Genomic DNA, 27,983 nt, shown 5'->3' with positions numbered 1-27,983 from the left:
TCAACTAGGAGATGGCTTCAGTTGTTTTAATTAATGTGACAAGACCCAGACCGAATATAGGCAACACCCACTTGGAGCAGCCATAGGGAAAAGGGCAAGGCAGATAGAATACTCTGCTGCTCCAGTTATATCTGATTCCATCACTAATGTCAGAACCTGTGTTTCTGTGTTTCCATTGTTTATGGCTCTCCAGGCATCTCCCAACATCATGAATGCTGGCAAAAACTACTGAGGAATCCAACCCAAAGGACTAAGAAAAATTTGCTTTCACAGTTTCACAGAAATTGACTTGTTTTGTCCTCAGAGAGCTTTACTTGTGCATGTTACATACACATTTCAAAAAGAACCTGTCCAGGCATTGTTATGAAACTTGGATTGTTTCTAGCCTTACTAATTTATCTTCTAAGTTTTCTTTTTCTCTCCTTGATTTTCTCCTTTTTATTGACATCAAAATTCTTAAAGATAATTAAAGACTTTTCTCTTTTGTTTTATGCAAGATATTTAATAGACTCTCAGGCACTGCAGAAGCTGGACAAATAGGTCCATAAACACATACAACTTTCTCTAAGGGAAATTCTTCACCTGATATGATATATTCACACACATATGTACACTTATGAAAATATACATGTGTTTATGAATAGTGGGAAAGGAAAGGGGTAAGAAAAAAGAAAGATGGAAAGAAAAAAGTGAGAGGAGTGGTAAGAGGAGGAAGGATAGGAAAGAAGTAAGAAAAGGAAGGGAGAGAGGGAAGAGAGGCCAGTCAAAGAACCACACTGAAGATCTGGATATTGAAGTACTGATGGATTAGAGAGACACAATGTTATAGTGGTGACAATCACGGCTGGATTCAAATTCTAATTTAACCTACACGCTAGCTTTGGGACTTGGAGTAAATCATTGAAGTTTGCTATGCCTATGTTCCTCGTCTGTGAAATTGGAATGCTAAGAATAGCATCCCGTTCATGGGCTGTTACAGATCTTAAGGAAGACAGTGTAGAAAGCACTTCGAAAAGATTCTCGAGTCAAGGGAAAGTATAAGCACTTATTAAGTGTGTTCAGTTTGCAAGTCACACCAGGGTGGCCAGAAGTGCTTTAACTCAGACAGGACAAAAATTACATGATTGAAATAAAATTCTTATAAACATTCTATATTTTACTTATATTTATTGCATAACTGTGTAACATTTCATATATACACATGTGTACATATGTGCACACATAATCTTGCAATTTCTTTACTAAATCAAAACCTAACTAGGTAGTTTGATACTTGCATTTTAACTAAGTCTCAGCCCCATTAGGGAAGAAGAGGGTACCTTCATGGTAAAATTCATACAAGGATTTAAGGAAAAGAAAATGGCAAAATGGTATTTCATTTGAATGCTCTAGTTTCCTCACTGGCATGTAGGTGTAGAAAAAAAAAAAACCCACGGGAACAACTGAGACATTCATGGACTTACATGCTCAGAAACATGAGATACAAGGAATGACTGAGATTTTATCTATTACCTGTTTATTTCTCTGTGTCCTAGGGAGCTCTACGTAACAGATTTATATTCTATCTAAGCATGATTTGATTTCAGAACATCATCATGGAAACCAGCCTGCCTTGGCTATAGCAGGAGGCAGACTTCAGTATTATCCTATAACCCACAAGAATAGGATTTTTCCCTTTCTTGAAATGATCATCATTGCTTTTACTTACAATCCAGTCCCATCAAAAATTTTGCTGTTGTCCCTTTATAAATAAAGTGCCAGAAGGAACTCTGAGGTTACCACATGTTCTGTGCTCTTAGTCATAAAGGCAAACGACAGGTAAAGTAGGAGAAGTATTTTATCAAAACAGACAGCCGGGTTATGGAAAGTATGAGAAGTAATGATCTTTTGAATTTAGCTTTGTGTAGCTGCTTTTATTAAAGCAGAATTTCCATTTCTCTGAGATGTTGGTTTCAAGACAAAAGGGCAGACTTTTTGTGATGCTTCTTTTGCCAGCTTCTGGCAGATCGTTCTTCCTCTCATGAAAGATGCATAGATGGTCCTTGCCTCGCCGTGGGTACAGCATGGTGCTTCCCTTCAGAGACCATGTTATAGATCCAGATGGTGCCTTCTTTACATCCCCTCTATGTCTCTCCCTATTTGTCTACCTCAGGTCTTTTAAACTCAGCTTCAAGAAAAAGTGCTGTACATGGAATCGAGTCCCCTTATCATTTCAAAGAAAAAAAAATGTGCACAGCATGTATTTCCCTTATGTTGCAGTTTAAAATCCACAGCAAACTGTGTTGAATGCTATCACCCAGACACGCAGACTTTGTTTCGCAAAGAATGAACATGAAATTGTGCGGTAGATCATCTTCACAGACCATCAGAGTTTAGACTTACAAAACCAATAACGTACTGGCTTCTATACTGCCTGTTCCCAGGGATAAATGATAAATAGATATTGATATTGAAGTACCAGCTGTGCCTAGTTTGTTATTATATTCATTATCAGAAGGAAAAATATGTAAGTAACAATTGATAAGTGCGTGTTTGCTAAGCTTTGTTTGTAGGACCCCATCTGTAATCACCTAATACATAAGGGCCGAAAAAGTGCTGGTGACTTCAAGCACTCTTCATTCTCAAAGTAGTGAGCCAATTAAAATGTTTTATAGAAATTTGCCATTAAATTTTTTTTTTCATAATTTTAAAAATTTACATTCTAAAAGTGAACATTTTAGTTCAATTTCAAAGTCCAGCTCTTTGAACAGAAAACATGTATGTAGTACTTTTACAATGTGTTACCCTTAGGTTTATTAAGGTGGGGAGGATCTGTAGGAAGTTGGGGAAGGTGAAACTGTGATCAAAATTATCATATGAAAAATTACTTTCACTAAAGTGATATACATATTTAAAGACAAGAAAAGCTGAGCTATCTTTCAGCAACAGGGAACTTTCTAAAGGAAGAAGTTTAAATATCATAACCTATAATTTTCCATGATTTTAAAAGGTATTTAGGTGGCCCTAGTAACAGGGGCCTGTGATCTCAGTTGTTACGGCAAGAAGTTTGCCAATTCCAAATTCACTTGGATACCTTAGCATGATTTTTTTTATCATATTAATAAGGGAAAAGGGGTTTGTAAATACAGCTTCAAAGAAGAGGACATGCAGGCAAATATATATCATATGTGCAAATATAATTTATATGAATGAATATACATTTGATTTTAGATATGAGTAGTTTTCATTGCAGTAAAATGTATTAAAATAGACAAAGAAATATATGAATAAACACTGTGTGTATTAAGGTACATGTATACAAAAGCACATATGATACAAGAGCACAACAGGGGTTCAATGCCAAAAAAAAAAAAAAGAAAGAAAAAGACAAAAAGAAACAACTGGATCTCACAGAGCTGGAGTTACAAAAGGTTGTGAGCTTCTTAACACGGATGCTGAGAACTGTTCTTGGGTTACCTACAAGAGCAGCAGAAACTGATAGGGGTTCAGCCATGTGTACAGCCTTTGCCATTATATTTGAATATTTTAAACAACTTTGACAAACAGGCAGATATATCCTGAGTGCAACATTATTGGTCTCTCTGGTTATCAATTCTTATAATGTTTTAGCATGACATAAGTTTTTGCTGAATTTGCAGGGATATATATGTATATATATATCACAGTTCTTCTGATGTTCTTTAAAATTACACTCGATAATAAACAATAGAGAAATACATATGGAAAGAGAACTATTAAGTATAAAGATTAGATGGCATACATTAAATCAGAGTCAGAGACCACAAATAGATTTGTTTTCAAGGCCAATTGCCTTTATCTTGCCCTAAGACTCACACTACCAAAGGTTATATGAAAGGCATGAATCCTCTCAGGATTACTAAAATAAAAATGCCAAAACAAGGCCTCCATCAAACAAACCATGCCCTATGATATCAGTGGAAATAGTGCAAGGTAAAAAATTGCAGAATCCTTTTAAGAAAAAGAAAAGCATTCAAACTTTGTAAGTTTTAGCAGATTTTATATAAATATTTTGTGTTTATTCTTTAAAAAATGTTGTTCACTCATATGATGTACTATTTCTTTCCATTACTACTTCCCTCCCATCATCCCCACCACATCTTCCTCCCAGCTCCATGCATCCATTTTTTAATGTTATCCCCTTTCCACCACTTACGTCCCATGGTTCCATGAAGATGCTCCCACTCCCAACCACCCACTCCCATCTCAGTGCCTTGGCATTTCCCTACACGGGGAACAGGAACCTTCACTGAGCCAATGTCCCCCCATTCATGCCAGACAATGCCTTCCTGTGCTCCATATGCAGATGGAGCCTTGGGTCTCTCCATGTGTGCTCATTGGTTGGTGTTTTGGTCATGAAAGCTCTGGAGCGTTCACTGACTAGAGCCTGACATAGATGCCTCCTCAGAGGCTCTGCGAGAGCCATAATGATACTGACGAGGATGCTTGCAGCTATTGAGAAGCTAGAGAAAGGACAGAAAAAGTTTGCAACCCCATAAGAAAGGCATCCATTTTTTAAAACTGATAATCCTCTAAATCCAAAGAATACAATTCTAAAATTTTAAAAATTTAAGCAATTAAAAATTGTTTCTTCACATAGTTAGCAAATTAGTTAAGGTAACTGTGGCAAACCTATAATTATTGAATGAATAAAAAAACATTTAATTGTTTGAATATTGTTGTGTGTTTTATTTTGCTTTTCTTTGGTTTTTGTAATTTTTATACCCACCGCTAGCTCAAGAATACTTTCAAGAATTACTGGCTAAAATTTCTAACTTCAAGGGAGTCTCTTGAGTGGGACTGGACAAGGAACTTCTTAAGAGTGATCTAAGACTATCAGAATGTGATAGTGATCAATTTGGTGATGGTGAAGAAGAAGCTGCCAATAATGAAGAAGAAATGTGGATATGCTACAAATGAGCTCTAAGTATTCAGTTGAATTGGGGTTATAATTATGCTAAAATTTTAACTCATCAACTAAGATAAAAATCATAAATGCATTCTAGTTATAGAGCTGACCTCTCATCTTTTATTCCAAATAGTTCTATTCGTTTATCTGACCCTGCAACAGTTTTAATGGCTCCTCTATAATGCTGATGTCTTTACTATGCTTTCTGCTTGTAGCATGCCCTTCATGGTCTGTCATGGTTACAGGTCACGTGGTCTATTGTCAGCTCCATTTTTTTACTACCAAAGCATGTACTGTTGTTTATAACACACAGCCTTGCTTGTGCCTATGCAATCTGCTGTTTGTACTTGTTTCCTTGTTGTTGTTTGGTTTTTTATGGTGGTTGTTCTTTTTTTTTTTCCCACATGCTTTCTGGCAGGATAGATTTATATGCATTTAAATTATATACCATGACTATGGCAAGCATGCAACAGTGCTCAAGAGACACGTTTTCAAATTTAACTCTCCAGTATAAACCCAAAACCCAGCCTTTAGCTTATGGGATTCCAAAATAGAAAAAAATATATATGATTTTTTATGTTATATGTTTTTAATCAGAAAGTTATGTTCAGAATGTTTGCAGGTGGGAAAATATGACTTCACCTATTTCCTTCCAACTTCTTCCTATTGCTGAATATAGCCTTGTCTTTTAAAGTTATAACAAAATGAAATACTTTTGCATCATAAAGGGTTGAGAGGGAAACTGAGGAATCGCAAAAGAGAATTTAAAAATATATTCCATGTGATGAATCAGTTCTGAATATGAACTTGTGGTTCTGGACAAGTGTTTAAAACAATAGTACACACAGAAGGACTCTGTGAATGGAAAACTTAGCTCAAGTCTCAGACTAACTAAATGTGATAAAAACTCACATACAGAATAAACAGATCTACAAGCTCTTCCAAAGAAAGAATCAAGAAACAAATATACCACTTTTTTCAGGCTAAGTTAACTTAAGTCCATTGTGAACATTTTATACCCATTAGTTCATCCAAATCATTTACATATCTGCATGCACATACATGTGTCTTTCTGTCTGTCTGTCTGTGACATATCTCTGTATTTTATTTTAGACAGTTCTTTCATCTGGTTTCCAGGTTAGATTTCTAATACCAGAGGCTTCTAAGTGTTATTCCGCATTCATTACTAGTATCAGCCATTATGTTTGATACGTATATGGTGTATATGTATATGTATTTTATGTGCATGTACATATGCATAGTCCTACAATGTCTCTCTATGTGTCATAACTGGCATACAGTAGGCACTCATTTGGTGTCTGATAAACAAAAAGGAGACTTTCTGGAGGTAAACACACACAAACACACCATTTCTTGGACTAAAGTGAGTTTTGTCTTTATTTCTTCTGCCTGTTCTTTTTTCTGGTCAGTATTTGACAAGATATGAATGCGTGGTCCTAGACTCAGCATGGGAACAGTGCAGTGCCCTGTGAAACTGTGTAGACTGTAGCCTGGGGACCCTGAGTTCTGCAAGTGCTATTAACTAACACCCATGGAGAGGACAAATCCCAGGGACATTCACAATAACTCTGATGCTGTCCTGTCACTGGGTCAGGACTGCATTCAGGCAGTGACAATGTTTGATTCCATGCCTATAGATCCATGGCAGTGAGACCCGGGAGAACCTGACACAGCGATGCTGACTGCCACCATCCTGGAAGTGTCAAGGCAACAAGCAGGACCTTCTGGATAGAAGGTGCAAGAGTGAACTCAGATTGGCTTGACTTAGGAACTTAGAAAATATGTGACCTTCCTTGATAAAGCTAAGTAAATGTCGTTCTAACTGACTTTTTAAAGATATAAGTTAGAACAAATTTAATCAACAAAGTTGAATATAAAATGTCCATGAGTTAATAATTTGAAATATTCCAGTCATGGGCATCATTGTGTTAATGCTAGTATCAAATAGGGGATATCTTCTAAAGGTACAAGTTCAAAAGGATGCTCTCCTGAGAGAAGACTAGTCTGCTCCAACAGGACCTGAGTCTTGCCAACCTGCTTTGGGCAGAGGTAGAAAGGTCTGCAGAGGGTGATATGCTAGGAAACAGACTTGCCAGCTGCTCCCTCTGAGACTCTGCATCATCCTCTGGCAACACAGAGAATAATAATCCCTCAATGTACAGATGATATTTTAATGGTTTTAGAGTCACAATAATCTAATCTGTGCGGGGGTGGTCATGGGAATTCACCCGACTATACCAAACACCACTGAAAAATAGCATAAGCATGCCAAATGATACCTCATTTAACACTGTAGATTTGTGAGTCTTATTCTAAAGCTGCTAGGTAAGAAAGGTCCCATTCATCAATCAATATGGATGCGTATAGCTTACTTTTTTTGTATTCTGACACATCTAGAAATATTTGACACACCACGATGACTGTGTTTTTTAAAAACAACTCACTGATAAATTAATAACTATATTTTCATAAGTTACTCCAAATCGCCAAACTAAATGAATGACACCAAATAATATTTATCTTTTAAAAAAATAAAAAAAACACAGAAACAAAACTAGAAAAAACTAGGAATATTTGGAAATGCTCTATTTGGAACATACTGTGCTGGAATTACTGGGGGCAGTTCTCAAGATTAGTATAAACTGTTCACTGTGAACAAAACATCCAAGATTGTGCTGCAATTATAGCTTAGAACAATGTGACATTTCAGTTGTTTAGCTTATTAAAATCTCTATGTAAAGGATTTCAGTGAAGAAATATATGTGTGTGCAGTGATACAGCATCTGAGAGTTACTTGTAATTGAAGTTCAGTTTTTTAATGAGTTTAAGCGGTCCTACCCTATATAAGTTTGTAGTCCATATCTAATTAGTGTGAGCTTTGCACAGATGTACATGCAGTAAATAAAGTTGATGTAATTTCCAATTTTATGAGGGAAAATTGAATGTTAAGGAAAAGATTGAAAAGTTATAACTGGCAATTTCGCAGTGCTATAGTGGCATCATTTGTGTGATGATGTCACAAAAACAGACATTATCACAAAATAGGCCATTATTGTTTAACCATACTTTGTTCTAACAAATAGGAAATAGCTAGATGCCTTCTTAAAAGTAAGGGGACTTCAATAATCTTCCCCCTCCCCTGTAAAAGTGGGTGTTGCTTTGGAGTTAACTTGATGAAGATATATTTAAAAGAATGCCCTATGTGGAAACTCAAAGGCATTTATTCTCTGAATTCATTCATGTTTCCAAAGAAAAGTACCTATATTTGGTCAATGTATGTATGCGTGAACAACTTAATTTTCTACCGAAAATTAAAAAGATTATTTGGCACCCTAAATCTAAATTTTCTCAGAATCTAAATGCTTAGAAACAATTTCACAAAGCATAGGATTTGACTCAGTAATGGGAGGTGAGTGGAGTTTGAAGTTACTCAGATGCTTTAGATTTCTGAGTAGTCAGCAAGGTGCTTAGTTAGAGAATTTAAATTGTGAAATCCTTAAGTTTAACATGTTGTGTCAGTTATTCAGGTCTGCGTAACCGACGGACAAATATACCCAAAGTTTCCTAATAACCTTTTCCAGACACCACTATACCTTCCCCATTCCCAAGGCATTCTGATTTGGATCATTTATTATCCTCCTCATCATTCTGATCCTCTTTCTTTTTCTACTTCTCCTCTTCGCTACCACCACCACCACCACCACCACCATCTGGTTGCTCTAGACCAAATTGGAACCCTATACCAGCTGCCAGAATACTTAAACACTGTAATGTTCTTTTTTTCATATGACATTCATAATGGGGCTTCATGGAAATGAGTTAAATATAATACATGGGTTCTTTTTGTCTCTATTTATGTGATGCCTTTCATTCAACATAATGACTTGTGATCCATACAAGCGGCTGAGAACATGGGCAGTCTTTTTTGATTATATTGTAATTTGTTTACATTTTTATTTATGAACATTTGGGTTGCTTCTAGCTTTTGGCTGCGATACATAAAGCTGTTGTAAACACATCTTTCATTTCTCTTGGATAAAATACCTAAGAGAGGAATTTCTGGACCATAGTATAAATCATGTCTTGCGTTTTGAACAAAGGTAGCACGTACATTTTTGGCTGCTTTCCTATTTTGTGGTTACTTTTTTCAGTGTTGTTTTTATGGCTTAAAAATTAATGTGCTAGTGAGATTTATTTTAATACTAAATTCTGCATGATTGTACTTTACTTAAGACATGATAAATTTAAAATAATTTGGTGAATGAAAATTAGGCAGCTAATTAGCTGACCTTGTGATAGATGACTTTAGACTATCCAGACAGATTTAGTGTATTCATTCACAAATTTTAAACGAAGGGGGAGGACCAGAGATATAATGTGGGGAAAACTTCTAATTTTGAAGTCTTTAAAATGGAGAAATAATCTCAATAAAGATAGGTGTTCCTACAACTTAAAGCTATGAAAACCAAGGAGGGCATGCATGTTCCCTTATGCTATCCAAGAACATCAAATGAGTATAGTCCTCAGTAACAGAACTTCACTGTGACAAATTGTTTCATAATCCACTAGACAATGAATGTATAGCAGCAGCAAAAGGAGATTCAGATAATGATGATGAGGCCAAATGCATCCATGTGACAATGAAGCGCCAAACTGAACACTCCTTTGCATTATAGGTCCACACTGTGCTCATGTGTTGAGAATAGTCAACATACTTACCAAGTGTTTGAAGACTCGCTCCTTATTTCCAGTATACTCTTTGCTTCACTGAAGATATCCTATACAACTGTTGAGATGCATTATGCCATTGGGACATTTTCTAATCCCTTGTTGAATGCTGAGCTCTAACCTGACAGATGTATTTTTCCTGAACACATTGAAGGCATCATTCCAGCTGTTTCCTGGGGGATCTGATGCTGCTGTGGAGATTTCAGCTGTCAATATAGTATTTTTCCTTTTCAGCTGCTTTTAGGATTTTCCTGTCTGTTTGATGTTTTTCAGTTTTTCTCATGTGTATATATGTGACTATTTTTAAAACTATATCACATAACATTTTGAGGAAATTATTGACTCCTCACACACAATTAGCCATTCTGACCCACACAAGAAATACTACAGGCATCTTGACTTCTATTGGTCTCTTCGAATATCTTCTTTCTCCTTCCCTCCTCTTAACTCTCTCTTTCCCTCTCTTTGTCTCTTTTCTTCCCCTTCTCCACACTTTCACCTATAATATTACTTTCTAGAATTTTTCCAGGCTGGAAATGTAATTGCATATGTATTGAAAACAACTGGGCATATTCTTCATATTTATGTCTTCATTTTCTTCTTTTAACTCTTGTCTCTGAGTTTTGAAGAATTTCCTCACAACTCAGCTCTTAAAGAGCCATTTGAGATTCAATGTATTATGGAAAAATCACTTACACTCTGACTTCATTTCTTAAATCTATATTTTTTATTGATGCTTTTCTTTAAAGCTGTCACTTCAGTGTCAAAGATGCCATTTCCTCATTTGAAAATTATTCATTGAGCACTGACTCCTGTGACTGTGTTTGTGCCTCACAGTAAAACTCCTTCTTGAGACAAAACAGAATTTTCCATGAGTAGTGCAATGTGTCTGAAAAGCACAAGAATGAAAATACACGCTAATCTCATAATCATGCTTGGTACTAAGTTTTCCATTCCATGTACAGTCAACAAATGTTCTTTTTATCTTGAACTCTATCCAAGTGCTAGAGATGATGCTCAACTAAACACATTGTCTTATTTGATGGATTAATCAATGTGGGAGACACTAGGCTTGTTAGTAAAGCAGTTTCTATTGACACCCCTTCTCTTTTGGAAAGGAGGGCTGAGGTTATGGATACACTGATCGTTCTATTTGCTTTTGTTTAATGGGAAACCCTTTAATCCTTACACAAGCTTTTGAAGTGTAGTGGTGTTTTGTTTATTTTTTTTTTGTTCTAAATTAATATGCTATAGAACCAGTTGTTGTGAATGCAAGTGTTGTTAACTCTGACATTCAACACCAACAAAACTTTGCCCTAATAACATTGTGCTTCTGAGCTTCTGATCCTTCATCTCTATGAAAAAGAAATGCTAGGGTATTTTTTCAAATATTTATGGAGATGACAGAAGTTAAAACATTTGAAACACATTGTGCAAAAGAGTTCAGGTAATGTAAGGGTGATGTGCTAATAAGTCCAGTAAACCAACTACCCCCTTAGACCAAGGTCACTTCCAGTGGCTGCTCTTCTCCTAAACTCAGGAAATGCACAAGCACCTTATCAGAAGCTATGGATTGGTAATGGATGATAGAACATGAGTATTTATTTGATCTTACAACTTTCGTCGCAGTCAGAGCCTACCAATTTCTTATTCTTTGCCTTTATTATAAAAGCATTTTCTTCAGAAGAAACATTATAAATTAGTTCTGTGTGTTTTTGATACCTGAACACATAGCAAATGTGTCATGTCTATATGCAATTTGAGTTTGGTTATCTTTTTAATTAATTTTCTATAGTGACACATAATTTTAGCACTGCTGTAACTTATTCACTCACCCTTCTTCCTTTCTGTTTTGAATATAATTTTCATTTTCTTGTATGTTTTACATGACTTTGAAGTGTGAAAGAAGAAACTTACTCTGCAGGTGGAAATTTGTTTCAGAATATTATGAATTGATATCATACAAAGAAACTTTCTGACAGAAACTATAGTGTTATCTAAATATTAGAAAAATTAAGAATAAATAGTTGTTACCTGAGTTCTTGACAAATTCAAGATCTATGCTCTCATTGAGGTTAAAATTTAAGAACAAGCAAGAACTCAAACCTGATGTTGCTAAACATTCTGTTATTAATTTTTAAATAATTATTATGCTTTTTTTTTGCAGAAAGCGAGTATTTAATGCCTCATGCTGTCATTGCTTTAGGAGTGTGATAACATACTGCAGTGTGGACATCCCATTAGAATTATGGTACTGGCATTCTCTAACTAAAGGAAAAGAATGACCCAGATCAAGGACTGAGCCTGAAAATCAATTGACCACATCCTTCTTCAAGCTTGATATGTATAATTATTGACCAGCAGTAATAGTTAAGCACAATTACACTTAAGTATTGGCATAAGTTTTTACAAAAAAGGACAAGGTAAATGACTTAGAGGAAATTAATCACATATTTGAAATAAGTATCACAGGGAAGTTCAAACGTGTTGACAATACAACTCAGAAAGCAAAGTCAATACTGAAGGAATTGCTTTTTTCTCTAACTCTGATCAAGAAACACAGGGTCTTTTTTTTTCATAAAATAAACAGTAACCATTCTTTATGCAAATGATATACTGGCTGAGAAAGAAAATATAGAACACAACCTTAACAATAATCACAAATAATATAAAATATATTGGGGTAACTCTAACCAAGCAACAGAAAGATCTCTATGACATAAACTTCAAATCTCTCAAGAAAAAAAAGTAGAAGACCTCAGAATATGGAGAGATCTTCCATGCTCATGGACTAATAGAAATAACATAGTAAAAATAGTTATCCTACCAATAGCAATCTACAGATTCAATGCAATCCTCATCAAAATTTCAAGACAATTCTTCAAAGACATGGACAGACCATTTCTCAGTTTTATAGAGAAAAACAAGACAAAACAAAACAAACAAATAAAAAACCAGGATAGCATAAACAACCCTTAAAGATAAAAGACTGAAAAGTACATCACCATGCCTGACCTCAAGTTTAGTACAGAAAAGTAATGATAAAAATAGCATGGCATTTGTACAGAAACAGGCAGGTTGATGAATGAATAGAATTGAAGACCCAGAGATAAAACGACATATTACGAACACCAGATCTTTGACAAAGAAGTAAAAAAAAAAAAATACAATAGAAAAACAAAGCACCTTCAATAACTGTGCTGGTCTACCTGGCAGTATGTAAGAAAATGAAAATAGATCCATTTTTTTTCACCTAGCACAAAGCAGAAGTCCAAATGGACCAGCGAATTTAACATAAAACTAGATACACAGAATCTACTAGAAGAAAAAGTGGAAAAGAGTTTCAAACTCACTAGTTGAGAGGCTGGTGGGGGGAATACCCTAAAAAGTAGTCCAATGACACAGGTTCTAAGACAAAGAATTGATTAATGGGATCTCATAAACCTCTCAAGTTTCTATAAGGCAAAGAACTTAGCCAATCGAGTAAACTGGCAACCTACTGATTGGGGAAAAAAAAACTTCACTCATCTCAGATGCAACAGAGGGCTAATATTCAAAATATATAAAGAATGCAAGAAGATAACTTCTAAAAATCCAAGTAACCCAATCAAAATAGGGGATATAGAGTTAAACAGAGAATTCACAGTAGAGGAATCTCATATGGCCTAGAAGCACTTAAAGAAATGTTCAAACTCCTTAGTAATCACGGAAATGCCAATTTAAAAAATAAAACTTGATATTCCACCTTATACTAATCATAATGGCTAAGATCAAAAACTCAGGTGAAAGCTCATGTTGTCAAAATGTATAGGAAGAGGAACACTTTTCCATTGCTGGTGGGATTGCAAATTAGTACAACCACTCCGGGAAATCAATCTGGTTATTCCTCAGAAGATTGGAAATAAATCTACAATCTTTCCATCTTCGGAGATCTATTTCAATTTCTTTCTTCAGAGATTTGAAGTTTATGTCATACAGATCTTTCACATCCTTGTTTAGAGCTACACCCAGTTATTTTATATTATTTTTGACTATTGTGAAGGGTGTTGTTTTCCTAATTTCTTTCTCAGCCTGTTTATTCTTTGACTAGAAGAAGGCTACTGATTTGTTTAAGTTAATTTTATATCCAGACACTTTGCTGAAGTTGTTTATCAGCTATAGGAGTTCTCTTGTGGAATTTTTGGGGTCACTTAAGCATGCTGTTTTATCATCTACAAATAGTGATAGTTTGACTTCTTCCTTTCTGATTTGTATCCCTTTGGATTCCTTTTGCTGTCTAATTGCTCTGGCCAGGACTTTTAGTACTATATTGAGTAGGTAGAAATAGAGTAGGAAGCTTTGTCTAATCCCTAATTTTAGTGGGATTGCTTCAATTTTCTCACAATTTATTTTGATGTTGGCTACTTGTTTGCTATATATTGCTTTCACTATGTTTAGGTATGGGCCTTGAATCCCTGATATTTCCAAGACTTTTAACCTGAAGGGAAGTTGAATTTTTTGAAATGTTTCTCAGCATATAAAGAGATGATCTTAAGGGATTTTATTTTGGAGGAGTGGTTGAGTTTGTTTATATACTGGATTAATTTCATGGATTTCCATATATTGAACCATCCTTGTATTCCTGGAATAAAGCCTACTTGGCTATGGTAAGTGATCTTTACTTTGTGTTCTTGGATTCAGTTTGCCAAAATTTTGAGTATTTTTACATCAATGCTCATGAGTGAAAAGGGTCTAAAGTTCTCTTTCTTTGTAGGGTCTTTGGGTGGTTTAGGAACAGGTGTAATTGTGGCTTTGAAGGACGAGTTGGGCAGTGTTCCCTCTGTTTCTATTTTGTGGAATAGTTTGGAGAGTATTTGTATTAGATCTTCTATGAAGGTCTGATAGAATTCTGTATTAATCCTATCTGGTCCTGGACTTATTTTGTTTGGGAAGCTTTTGATGACTGCTCCTATTTCTTTAGGGGTAAGGGGGCTGTTTAGAAGGTTTATCTGATTCTGATTAACTTTGGTACCTAGTATCTATCTAGAAAATTGTTCATTTCCTCCAGATTTTTCATTTTTGTTGTGTATAAGATTTTGTAGTAGGATCTGATGAATTTCTTTAGTTTCTGTTGTTATGTCTCCCCTCTCATTTCAGATTCTAAGTGTTTATCAATCTTGCTGATTTTCTCAAAGAACCAGCTTATGCTTTTGATGATTCTTTGTATAGTTATTTTTGTTTGTATTTGGCTGATTTCACCTCTGAGTTTGATTTTTCAACTATCTATTTGTCTTGGGTGTAGCTCCTTTTTGTTCTAGTTTTTTCAGGTGTGCTGTCAAGCTGTTAGTGCATGTTCTTTCCACTTTTTTTTTTTTTTTTGATGCTCAGAGCTATGAGTTTTCCTTTTAGCACTGCTTTCATTGTGTCCCATAAATTTGTATATGTTGTGTCTTCACTTTCCTTAAATTCTAAAAAAGTCTCTGATTTTTAGGACCTACAAGATGATGGTGTTCAACTGACTTTATGCCACTTTACAATGCTTTTCATTAAAGCTGGTAATCCACATTATGCTTTATGGAAATTAAAAGTGAGATTTGAACAGTGAGGTATGTGTGTTGACGCTCTTGGCATGAACACTTCTTCTGGGATGATGGCAGTAGGAGTTCCAGAAGGAAAAGTTGAACTGAAGTGCAAGTACAGACCTAGGTCTTTAATGTCCCTACAACAAATCCCTGGCTGAGTCAGGGATTCACCTTTATCTCAGCTTACACCAATGTAAGTGGTCTTTCATGCTTTAAAGAGGAGGCATGTTCTTGGGTGAATTGGCTCTTTAATGAAAAGATCACTAACACAAGTTCTGCCACTGATCCATGTAGGAAAATCCACCCTTTCCAGATTTGGAGGAATAAAACTTTAGGCTGGACGAGGAATGGAACTGATGCAGACAAACTCTTGTGAAGCATCTGAGGTTCTTGCTGTTTCTGTTTGACATTTTGTTACACTGAGGGTAATGGATCTTCACACTTTCTGATGATCGTAACGATGGCCCCTTCAATCTAGACACCCTACAGCTGCCTATTTTGGCTTTAGATGATTTCATCTGTAAATAATTTGCCTTTCAAAATATTTATGTTAGAGTCCAGCTGTGGTGGCATGCACCTTTAATTCTTGCACTTGGGAAACAGAGGCAGAAAGATCATGGTTTTGAAGCCATCCTAGACTGCCCAGTAAGACCCTGGCTCAAATTAAAACAAAAAAAAAAAAAAAAACTAACAAACAAACAGTTATGTCCAGAACATTGGGTTCATGACAAATCTAAGGGTTTCTAAGGCTTATGGAAACATAATCCTTCTGTGGGAGAATTAATAGTAGAACATACAGTTTTAATTTCTTGTTCAGAATAAGGAAAAATCTTCTCTTAACAGCCTTTTCTCATTTCAAGTCTGTAAATATTGGAAAGAAAATACAGAATGTGGATTCATGTTTGTAGTACAATCCTTAAGATTTCAAACAAGGATAGAAAGCATTGGCTACATAACACAAAGAAAAATCCTTTTTTTCCTGTACCTTCAAATGTTATTATTTTCTGGCTTTCTAGTCTTTCGCCTCTGCTTATTAAAAATATATACAGCATTTCCCAGAGGGTTTTTGTTGATAATGTAAGACAGCCATTGTCAGATGGAACTATCATCTATATGCTTATGAGGTGCTGCTGCATATGAAACTATTTGGTTTTATTTCCATATCATCTACACAATGTAAAGAATATCATGTCTGATTTTCTTTAGTAAGGAAACTAAACTTTAGTGAGGCAATTGGATTCAGATAGCAAATGGAATTCAAGTATTAGTTCTGAATACTCACAGCGCCTTTTAGTGTATGAAGTCTGAACTCAGACCCGGAGTCTGAATGGTCCTGGTATCTATCTAACTCATCTGCCCTATAGGTGGAGGCAGAAAATGGCAACATTCTACCAGAGGACAGATTTCAGCCTCTGATGTCATTCTTCAGGAGATTTCCACGATCTTTGTTGACACAGGTTATCTCATGGGGACATAAAGCTTACAGAATCCACTAGGTGGCTAGGTAGAGAGCTTCAGAGAATCGTGCCTACTTACCTCCCAGCACTGTGGCTTGCAAGTATGGTGCACTGTGCCCAGGTAATTCTACAAGATTCTGGGAAATTGAGCTTATTATGGGGCTACAGTTGGCATTTCCTTGGCTGAGAACTTACTTCCCGTAGCCCCCCAACACAAAATCAATTGCTCTTGTTTTGTGTCATAAAACACAGTATTTTCAGAGGACTCAAGACTGCATGACTCCATGAAATTCTTAGTTTTCTTCTTCCTTGAGACAAAATGCCCATTGCTGTTTTAAGCGATCTACACATGTCCTGATTAGTGTTCTTTCTATTCACAGATGACCACATACCTCCTGCTCCCATAAAGCTAGACCCTCATCATCTGGTATAGGGTTCCTACTTCACTTCCAATTTTGGTTAATATTGAGACTCTATGTGTATCATGGGCACTTCAATTTTCATTATCTTTTTAATTATTATAAAAATTATATGGCTGAAGAAGGAAAAATATTCAAATAATTTCAAAATGTCTGATTCCTAAGATAGATGGTATCATAATTGAGAGAGGCTGATGACCAGTGGGTAACACTGTGAAATGCTTAAGGCTTTTGTTCAATGCTTAATGAACAAAGAAGTAACATTTGAAAACAACAAACGGGCTGGAGAAATGGCTCAGCAGTTAAGAGAACTGACTGCTCTTCCAGAGGTCTTGAGTTCAATTCCCAGCAACCACATTTTGACTCACAACCATTTCTAATGGGATCTGATGCCCTCTCCTGGTGTGTCTGAAGACGGCTCCAGTGTGCTCACAAACGTTAAATAAATCTTTTAAGAAATTAGAAAAGAAAACAACAAAGATCATTTTGGGGAATTAGTGTTAGTTGTGACTAGTTATTTTAGTTTGTCTCCTTCAGAGGAGGACTCATGACATGCTTACTACAAACATAATTTATTAAGAAGAGGGAACTTCAAAAGAAAATGAAGACATTAGGTTTGAGGACAGGAAGCCAATCAAAATCTGGTCTCATTTGATCACTTTAATCTCTTTCAGTTAATCACTCCAAAGCAACTGTGCACAGACTTTGCACAAGTGAAGTCTACCTGCAACCACATATGAGAACTAAGGCAGATCCTAAGTCACAGACCAGGTAGCAATAGCAAATGGTGATGCTTAGATCAAGTATCTTTTGGGTCATTACAGTGTTTCTTTGGAAGACCCATGCAAATCCACACACCCAGCTAAAAGCCCTTGTGAAAACCACCTCATTTCTAATTTCACATCTACTCCACTCACTGCTTTCCGGCTACTTCGGGCCCCACAAATGGCAAAATCATCCAGGCAGGGTTATGGTTGTGGACAGTTAGCAAAAAATGGTGGTCTGGGTAGTGACTGAAGGGGGCTGCTCAATAATATGATATTTAGCAGGATCTGCTAAGAAAGTTTGCTTTCAGTGAGGATGCCAGGTGTTTGACCTTTGGACATAGGAATTCAGAACAATGGTAGGTATACCATCACTTTCTCTTTTTTATTGATTTTGTCCCATTGAATGTGTTATGTAATTACATTTTAACTGTTCTCTCTTTTTTCTCCTCTCCCATCCCTCCTTCCCCTTCCCCTTGCTTCTGTGAAGATGCTCCCACTCCAGCTCACCCACTCCTAACTCACCACCCTGGCATTTCCCTCCAATGGGGAAATGAGCCTCCAATGGACCAAAAGCTTCTCTTCCTATTAATGCCAGACAATGCCATCCTCTGTTACATATGCAGCTGGAGCCATGGGTCCTTCCATGTTCTCTTTGGTTAGTGGTTTAGTCCCTGAGAGCTCTGGGAGTTCTGGTTGGTTGATATTGATGTTCTTCCTATGGGGTTGCAAACCCCTTCAGCTTTTTCAGTCCTTTCTCTAACTCCTTCATTGAGTTCCATGTGCTCAGTCTGATGGTTAGCTTCAAGCATCCTCATCTGTGTCAGTAAGTCTCTGGCAGAATCTCTCAGGAGACAGGCATTGGGCTTCTTATGCCTTTAATCTAAAATACTTTAAGGTTTTTCTCAGTTACTCACAGTTACAAAGTAACTGTCTTCTACTTTACATTGTAACCAAATGTGTATACAAATACATGCCCACAAGCATAGATAGGTAGTTAAAAATCTTTACAGAACCCTTTGCTTTATTGTCAATTTGTCATAGTGTGTTATAAGGAAGTTATAGAGCAAATTTAAAAAAAAGTAACTCAAGTTAGTTGAAGTGCTCCTTTTAAAATCATCATGTTTTCTCAAAGTCATGTAAATCAATAACATTTATTTATTTTTCTTTTCCTTGCCCTCAAAGTGACTACACATAAGTCTAGAAGGCTGGTGAACTCTAATTAAATTTTTCATTACATAAGAAGAAAGCACACACACACACTCACACACACACACATGTATGTTATGAAGAAGTGTGTTCTGTGTGTGTGCATGTGATATATATATATATATATAAACATTAAGTGACTTTAGCCAGAAACCGTCCATTTCAATTCTCCCCGATTATATGTTCAGTCTCTACTCTCTTCGGGAGCTTTCCTTATAGGAAAAAAGAAAGGAATGATTCTAGGCCCTAGTCAGCACTGACAGAAACTGATCATTACCCACCCCTGGAGGAAAGCCCTGCAGGGGTGTCTGCTCTGGGCTGCTTAAGTGTCTCATTTGTACCTGAAAACAAGAGGTGTCAGTTTTCCCTGTTCAGGGTGTCAGCAGCCCAATTTTCTTTTGCTGAGGATCACAGTTATTAGTCTCTGAAGGTGCTGGCACGTCAGGCCCAGGCTGTGGTGATTAAAATACCTTAGCATCTGAGGATTGCTGTACTTCCATCCGTACTGCTCTGCAGCTGCTTCCCTGTCGGACTCTCCTGTCTCTCATTATGATCCATCATTACCCATTTTGGGGTCTGCATAAGTCATGTGAATAGGGAAAATCGAGAACCTTAGCAAAATATATTTCTACAGGCATGCACCACTAGTAAAGGCACGGAAGCAGCCACCCATGCTGATTTGCACATTCATTCACAATAACACATTTTGCATTCCAGATTTACCCAGTTCTCATTTGAACACCTCAATCCCCTGTCTCCTATATACACACACAAACACAGCACAGATGTACACATGCATAATATAAAATCTCTTACAGGTGATTCATCATTTTCAAAGAAATTAAAAGAAAATATTCATAATATGGAGCCCATAGTCATAGGAACTGAAAATAAAAATATCAGACAGAGACCAATGTAACACAAATAAAGTCAATGAATAAGGCTTAGAGAAACAGATGAATCCAGATTTCACTTGAGTCCAAATGCATGAGAGAATGACTTGCTGAGTACACAAAGATTAAGAAGATGCTCTCCCTTCCTAGATGGGAATGCAGATACGGCTTTGAATGGCTGCTGCCCTAGTCACTCTGCAGCCTGAGCATTGTTTAGCAAGCTAAGAGCCAGGATGGAGTTTTTAAGGTAAAATCTTTCCACTGCCTGCATCCCAAGTGATTCTGAAATATCAACAGCAAGGGTGACAACAGCTCTTGGTCAACAACGTATTTTTGCATTGTTTACAGGCAGGACTTTATAATTAGCAGCCCAGTTAACAGCAACAGAAGAAACCTGGAATGATGTATGTGCAACTCAGTTTTGGAAACTGAAAATGATGGATACATATGTCTGAAGAAGATGCTTCCATCCCAGCCGCCTGGGAGGAAGCAACCTGATGTGAATTTGGAGCCAAATGTGAGGTTTGTGTGCCAACGCTTCCCACACTTTTGTATTGTTTCTGCTTCATCAACAGAACACAGAACAGCATCTTCATGCTTTTCTTTTACTCATCGTTGCAGCAATTCAGAAATCAAATATTAAAATATAAAAATCACAGGGTTTCCTAACGCATTTACCGTATGTAGAGGATTGAATAATCAGGAATAATCAGTGCTGATCGGTTTGTCCAGTCTAGCATTCTGACTCAGCTGCCCCACTTTCCCACAACTCAAAGTCACAAACACCACACACGTACACACATACACACAGGAACACACACACACACACACACACACAGCCACACACGCACATATAGACATACACTATACATGCAGACACAAATACACGCACATAGACATACACACACAGACACAGACTCTCACACACACACAGCCACACACACACACATAGACACACAGTATACATATAGACATACACTATACATGCAGACACACACACACACACACACACACACACACACACACACACTCATACACTTCCATTGGATAAGGTGAGCAGCAATCATTACAGAATGTTAGTGGTATCATTAAGGAACATAATCCTCCCTGTACTTCTTTTCATCAAGAAGCATTTGTGTGAGCAAAATTTAGATGGATAATTCCACAGCCTGGGAATTAAAAAGAATGAGATTACTAAAACAGAGCCAGACAGGTAGAAGCAATGCATGTGCTTGCCATTAAATACAGCTTTGTGGAGGAAGGGTTGGAATTGTTCCAGCAAGGACCTGTCCATGAGATGAATTACTGTTTTCTGTGCATCTATCAATGACACTGAGTATGGTGTAATAGCCACCTGTCTCTCCCCCTGGACCCACATGTGAGGACCTGTATCTACTTGACCAGGAAGAACATAAAAGTTCTTACCTGTGGTAAACTACTATTAAGTTATATGGCTCTATTGGACACATTTCAGGGCCATGATTTATTCTGCTCAGTTTTTTGTTGTTGCTTATATTTACTAACACTAATAGTTTTGGTTTAAAATAGTTTTGCATTTTACTCAAGTCCAACTTATAATGCATAGAAGCACAATAGTGAAACCAAAACAACAAAAGCAATGTATAGGACATGGCAGGGATACAGGTGGGGAACTGCCAACTGGCTGAAGAAGCTGAAGAGGACCATCATGTTTATCTGAAGCTAAAACTCTAGAGTGGGCATTTCTAAACCAGCAGTTACAAAATGGCATAATAGGGAGTGAGAAAAGAACCTTGGAGGTGGACGGGAATCTGTGTATTGACAAATAATAGAAGCCATTGAGCTAACAATGAAGAAATGCATGTAGGAACACAAATAATGCCCATGGACCAATCCCTTGATTCACGCAAAATCATTTAGAGAATAATTGTGAGTCCACTGAAAATTGGTCCAGTTTGCGTGTGTGCTGCTGTCAAGGCAGGAGACTCACTGCCCCTCATGGATCTTACAGTTGATGGGTAAGGCATTATTTCAAAGTATAGCAAATTTACACAACCGAAGCTATAATAAAGACAATAAAGAATGAGGGTGTTTGAGAGAAAGAAAGAGAGAGAGAGAGAGAGAGAGAGAGGAGAGAGAGAGAGAGAGAGAGAGGGGAGGGAGGGGGGAGGGAGGGAGGGAGGGAGGGAGGGAGGGAGAGAGAGAGAGAGAGAGAGAGAGAGAGAGAGAGAGAGAGACTCTAACTATATTTCTTCCTAAGCTTATGGGTAGAGAATGGTTATGACTCAAATAGGATCAGAGCCAAACAGAAAAGAGAAAAAGAATTATCAATTAAACTAGGGAAAATTAGTGAAACCTGACTTTCAGAGGTGGAAGAAAACAAGAGAGATGGGAAACTTGAAGTGAACCGGAAGGAAAGTCCCATCATGTCAGACAAACTCTTTACTTAAGACTAATGGAAATGTGTCTGAGTTACCTCACTCAGGATGATATTTACTAGTTCCATCACTGGCCTCAGAATTTCATGAAGTCATTGTTGTTAATAGCTATATCGTACTCTATTGTGTAAATGTACCACATTTTCTGTATCCATTTCTCTGTTGAAGGACATCTGGGTTATTTTCAGCTTCTTGTTATTATAAATAAGACTGCTATGAACACAGTGAAACATGTGTCTTTGATATATGTTGGTGCATCTCTTGGGTATACACATGGAGGGACCTATAGCTCTAGCTGCACATGTAGCTGAAGATGGCATTGTCTGGCATCAATAGAAAGAGAAACCCTTGATTTGTCCAAGGCTCATTTCCCCATGGTAGGGAAATTCTAGATAGATGAGGCTGTAGTGAGAGGGTGGGAGTGAGAGCATCTTCATAGAAGCAGGGGGTGGGTGTGTGGGAGAAGGGGAGCAGGAGATAACATTTGAAATACATAAAATATCCAATTTTAATAAAGACTAAAGGCATTGGGTTGCCAAGTTGTAAGTTCAGTAATGTTTTAAAAGATGACTTTAATTTAAAAGATGACTCAGACCAAAGTATACAAGGAGAAATGGGATAGGCATGTGTACAAGGAGCAACTGAGGGAACAGAACCCTATCTGCACACCAGTGAGTTAGAAAGGCCAGGACCCATGGCAGACCAGGGGAGGGGAAGAGAGTGCCTGGTGAGATGTGTCTACAGCAAAGCTCAGCAGCCATGCAGAGGGGGATAGAGGTAGGCCTCCCCTTGCCCAATTCTTGTGCCATTGGCAGGGCTACACCAACTTTAGAGAATGAAGAACTAGCATGTGCTAAAGAAAGGAAAGGCTGGATATAGTAGCTAACTGTCACAAATAATTTTCAGGAATAAACTTTTCAGTGGCTTGATGGTGATACAAGTCAGGGCAGAGCAAAAAGAAAAAGAAAAGGTTGAGGACAGTGTCATCTGCTTATACAGAAAAATACTAAATTTGATTAATATTGGTAAGATTTTTACAATGCATGCTACGTTCAAGGAAGAAAGAAATAGCATATAATCGATGCCCTGTCGTTTACTAGCTAAACTAACAAAAGAAATTATGCAAAGTCTCTACTTGTATAAAGGTTAAGGTCATTCAGCCTACATTAAGTTTGTTTGTGTGTGTATGTGTGTGTGTGTGTGTGTGTGTGTGTGTGTGTGTGTATTATATAGATAGATAGATATTAATGTAACTAATTTTCCCTAACTCATTTAGCCAATACTGAAATAGTAACTTAAACCTGCTGTCAGAACTGTAGTCTATACACTTTGTTTGGTAGTAGTTGTGAACCCAGTGTTTCTCAACCCTCCTAATGCTGCCACCATTTAATACAGTTCCTCCTGTTGTAAACACCCCCGTTCAGTAAAATTATTTTCATTGCTACTTCCTAACTGTAATTTTGTCACTGTTATGAACTGTGATACAAATATCTTATATGCAACAGGATGTCTAGGAATGTGGTGGGCAACCCCAACAGGGCGGTTGCAACCCACAGACTGGGAACCACCGAACTAAGGGATTCGTGAAGCAGATCTCGTACTAATTGGACAAGAATTCTAACAGAGTAATGGGTGTGAAGCTAATGTGGAATATAGAGGATTTGTAGGGCTGGGGAGAGGGCAGAAGGAAGAGGAAGGCATAGTGGACAAATCAGTGGCACAAAACTTCTGAAAGAGCGAAGCTTTCAGAACATTAGAACACAGTCCCTATGTTCAAACAGATTTAATATTAAAGGAGAGAAGCCTAATAAATCACAAGTGTAACCCTGTGATTCGGGAGGAGAGGCGGGAGGGGGGGGCTTGAAAATTCCATTGTTGTGTTTGTGATTTGTTCGTCAGATTCCACAAGAACAGGGCCTTGACCACACAGATTTCTTCAGTTTTAATGGGGTGTACCGCAAAGCATGGCAAGAGAAAACCCAGTCTGCCTGCCCATCTAGAGGGGGAAGGCTTCAAGAGGCTGGAATCCTACCTGAGCAGTTATGGGTGCTGGAGTAGACTCAGTTCTCTCCGTGAAGATGGAGCTTGGTGGGTAAATTGCTTATATCCCAGTGTATGGCTTCACACCTTTGTGTGTTTAAGTAACACTAATTTTGGGCTCAGTGGGTTATTAGAACAAACAAAGAAAAGAGGTGGAAGAAGAGGGGGAGCTAAGGTTGGGAGGGGAACATGACAGATATCTAGCATGAGATAGAATACAGGTGTAGGGCTATATATACTTTGAATACTTTGAATATATTCATAAAATTCACAAAGAATAAATAACCCTATAAAGAGAATAACATTAAAGATAATTTCCTATGTATTTCTTGAACAATAAACAATAAAATAGCAGCGTAACCTCCCAGAACTATAGGTTTTTGATGAGTAACACAAATTTCCACTTCTGTCTCTTAGAACTGAGGGGGGAGCTGGGTAATTCTGTAGGATTTGAAATGAAAATACATAAACTGTAGGCTTATAGCACATACTTGATAAATGCTTATCTCTCTACTTATGAATAATATTTTTTGGGTCACAGAACATTTTCAAGGTTAAAGGGAAAAAAAGGTAGCATAAGGAAGAGCAGATTTGTTAATAGTGAAGTCAATTTTGGACGAGAAAGAGCTTCCGTATAGAAGAAGGGCTGACGGACAGGGAGAGCATCCAGTGAGGAGCTCCTGACCACTGGGAGGCTCCGCCTCGGGGACAGACGCTCCATGGACCAGAGAGCAGAACTGGTGAAAGCAGCTCCTTTGGTTGTGGAATAATTTCTATTAATTTTTAAAGATTTTTTTTTTCTTTTTATAATTGTGTAACTTAGTATTTCCTTTATATCATTTTCACTCCTCCTTTTCCCCACTGGCCCTCCCATTTCGCCCCACTATTTTTATTATTTTTATTTATCCACTTTACATCTCACTCACTGCCCCTCTCCTGATCTCCTTCTCCAACAACCTTCCCCCATCCCCCTTCTCTGCTGAGTGAGTGGGGTCTTCCCTGGGTGTCCCAGACTCTGGCTGATCTCCTTCTCCAACAACCTTCCCCCATCCCCCTTCTCTGCTGAGTGAGTGGGGTCTTCCCTGGGTGTCCCAGACCCTGGCGCTTCAAGTCTGTGTGAGGCTGAGTGCATTCTATCCCACTGAGAACAGGAAAGGCAGCCCAGCTAAAATAGCATGTTTCACAGGCACGCAAGAGCTTTTAGGAGAGCCCACATTCCAGTTTTTAAAGACTCACATGAAGACTAAGTGGCATATCTGCTACATGTGTGCAGTGATGGGAGGGATCATGTGTCTAGCCTATGTGTGCTCTATAGCTCCTGGTTCAGTCACTGAGAACACCAAGGGTGCAGGTGAGTTGACTCTCTTGGTCTTCATGAGGAGACCTTCAGGGCCTGTAATCCTCCCTCTCACTCTTTCATAACTGTCCCCAAGTTACACCCACACTTTGAGTGTAAGTGTCCAAATCCCTCAGAGTCAGCTGCTGGCCACCCCACTTTTTAATCAAGATTTTTTTTATGTTTTGTGATTATAATTACATCATTTTCCCTTCCCCTTGCCTTTCTCCCTCTGTATCTTCCCATGTATCCCACACACTTTTATCTCTTTCAACTTCATGCTCTATTTTACTTTACCTTATGTTTTACACACACAGACACACACACACACACACATACACAAACATACACATACACACACAGATATAAACATACACACATATATACACACATAAACATGCACACACACATAAACAGACTTCTAAATACATAAATACAACCTGCTCAGTCTGTAAAATGTTACTTATATATGTGTTTTCAGGGCTAAATGTTTGACACCAAATAAGCCTTGGTGTGCAATTCTATAGAGAAGATGTCTTTGCCTTCAGAATTTCTTAGGCAACTCTGAGGTTGAGTTCTCTTAATCTTCCCCTTGTTCACATTTACATGTCTTTTAGTATCACCTTCACTCTGTTCCTGTTTAGGCAGCCATGTTGGTGAGACTCCATGACTGTATTTTCTGATGCTCTAGAAGACACAGTCCCTGAGAAAACTACCTGATTCTCTGGCTCTTACAATTTCTGTTCCCTCTACCACAATGTCCATCATCCCTACCCAATGCAAACTCTAGGGTGCAATTCACTGGCATTATCTGCAGGAAAACCATGTTTCTCAAACACTGGGACCCAAACTCTCACATTTTCTGAGCTTCCAGATGTTGAGGAAGTATGACTTGCCTTTTCACAGCCCTGGTGTCATTAAGGAAATTCACCATCTTGCTCTTCTATGTTAATTAAAATTATTCTATTTTAATATACTTATTTTTGGTTTGATTTATTTTCAACACCCTTAGGAAGAGGGAAAAAAAGAAAAACTCAAATCTCCTTTCCTTTAAGTCTATAATTATGCTTAATTCCTTGGTTTGAATAGCATTTCCTTCCTTTACACATTCTCGCTGAAAATCTTCATATGATAGGCAAAATATATCCCTGGCTTACTATTTAAAATTATTTTGAATCAATTCCATTCATCAGTCTAGTATCCATATTACAAGGAGAAATTCATTAGTCATATCTGATGATTTTAGCAGAACTGGCAATGAAGGCCAGTCAATGAGAGTGGCCACCCTCCTTCCCCCAGCAACCTCCATGAAAAGGTTCTTTGAATTTTTCCTGATGGGTCTGTTTTCTCCACTAAGTGTCTACTTCTCCATTCTTCCCAACACTGCTCTTTGTGAAACAGTGTCATGAAGAATTTGGAACATGAAAACTTGCCTCAAGAAAGAATATCAACTCCAGATGCCAAAATGATGCTGTATTTATGGAAGAGGTAAATAGTCATTTGAGTTTCCAAAGAGAGGCATAAACTACTATTTATTTTATTTTCATAATATATGGGTCTCTTAAGCTGTGAAGCCCTGGGAATAATTAGATAGAATATCCACATTTTTTATATAGAGAACAAATAGAAACCATGTTGACAACATTTTGGTATAGCTGTTAACTTATGCACAGCAGAGAATGCTGTTAATGAATCTAAGCCATTGGCAAACAGTGAACCATAAGGTATTCATATCCTTTGACCCTGTATTATATTTTGGAGATTTTATTTTAAAGAAATAATTAAACAGAAATAAAGCTCAAATCAACAAAAATGTTTGTCTTAGTGCTATGCAAACATATGAAGTAATAAAAACTCACCAAAACTATCAAAATATTCAGCAATAAAAGAATAGCTTATTAATTATGCACCAACAGCAAGAGATAATTTAATGAGCCATTAAAATTATACTACAGTAGGTACAGAACTGCATGGAAACACATTTATAATTATTATATGGTAGTATTTCTCTAATTATAGGATAATCTTTTTATTGGTTAATTAATTTACTTACATATCAGATATTATCCTCCTTCCTGGTTTCCCCTCCACAAACACCCTATCCAATCCCCCTCTTTCCTGCTTCTGGGGTGCTCCCTCATCTACCTATCCATTCACTCCTTCCTCACTTCCCTAGCATTCTTTTACACTGGAGTACCAAGCCTTCATAGG

Source organism: Micromys minutus (genome assembly GCF_963924665.1).
Source record: "Micromys minutus genome assembly, chromosome: 17".
Classification (NCBI taxonomy): domain Eukaryota; kingdom Metazoa; phylum Chordata; class Mammalia; order Rodentia; family Muridae; genus Micromys; species Micromys minutus.
The sequence above is the reverse complement of the archived record's forward strand: the minus strand, read 5'-3'. Positions refer to the sequence as shown.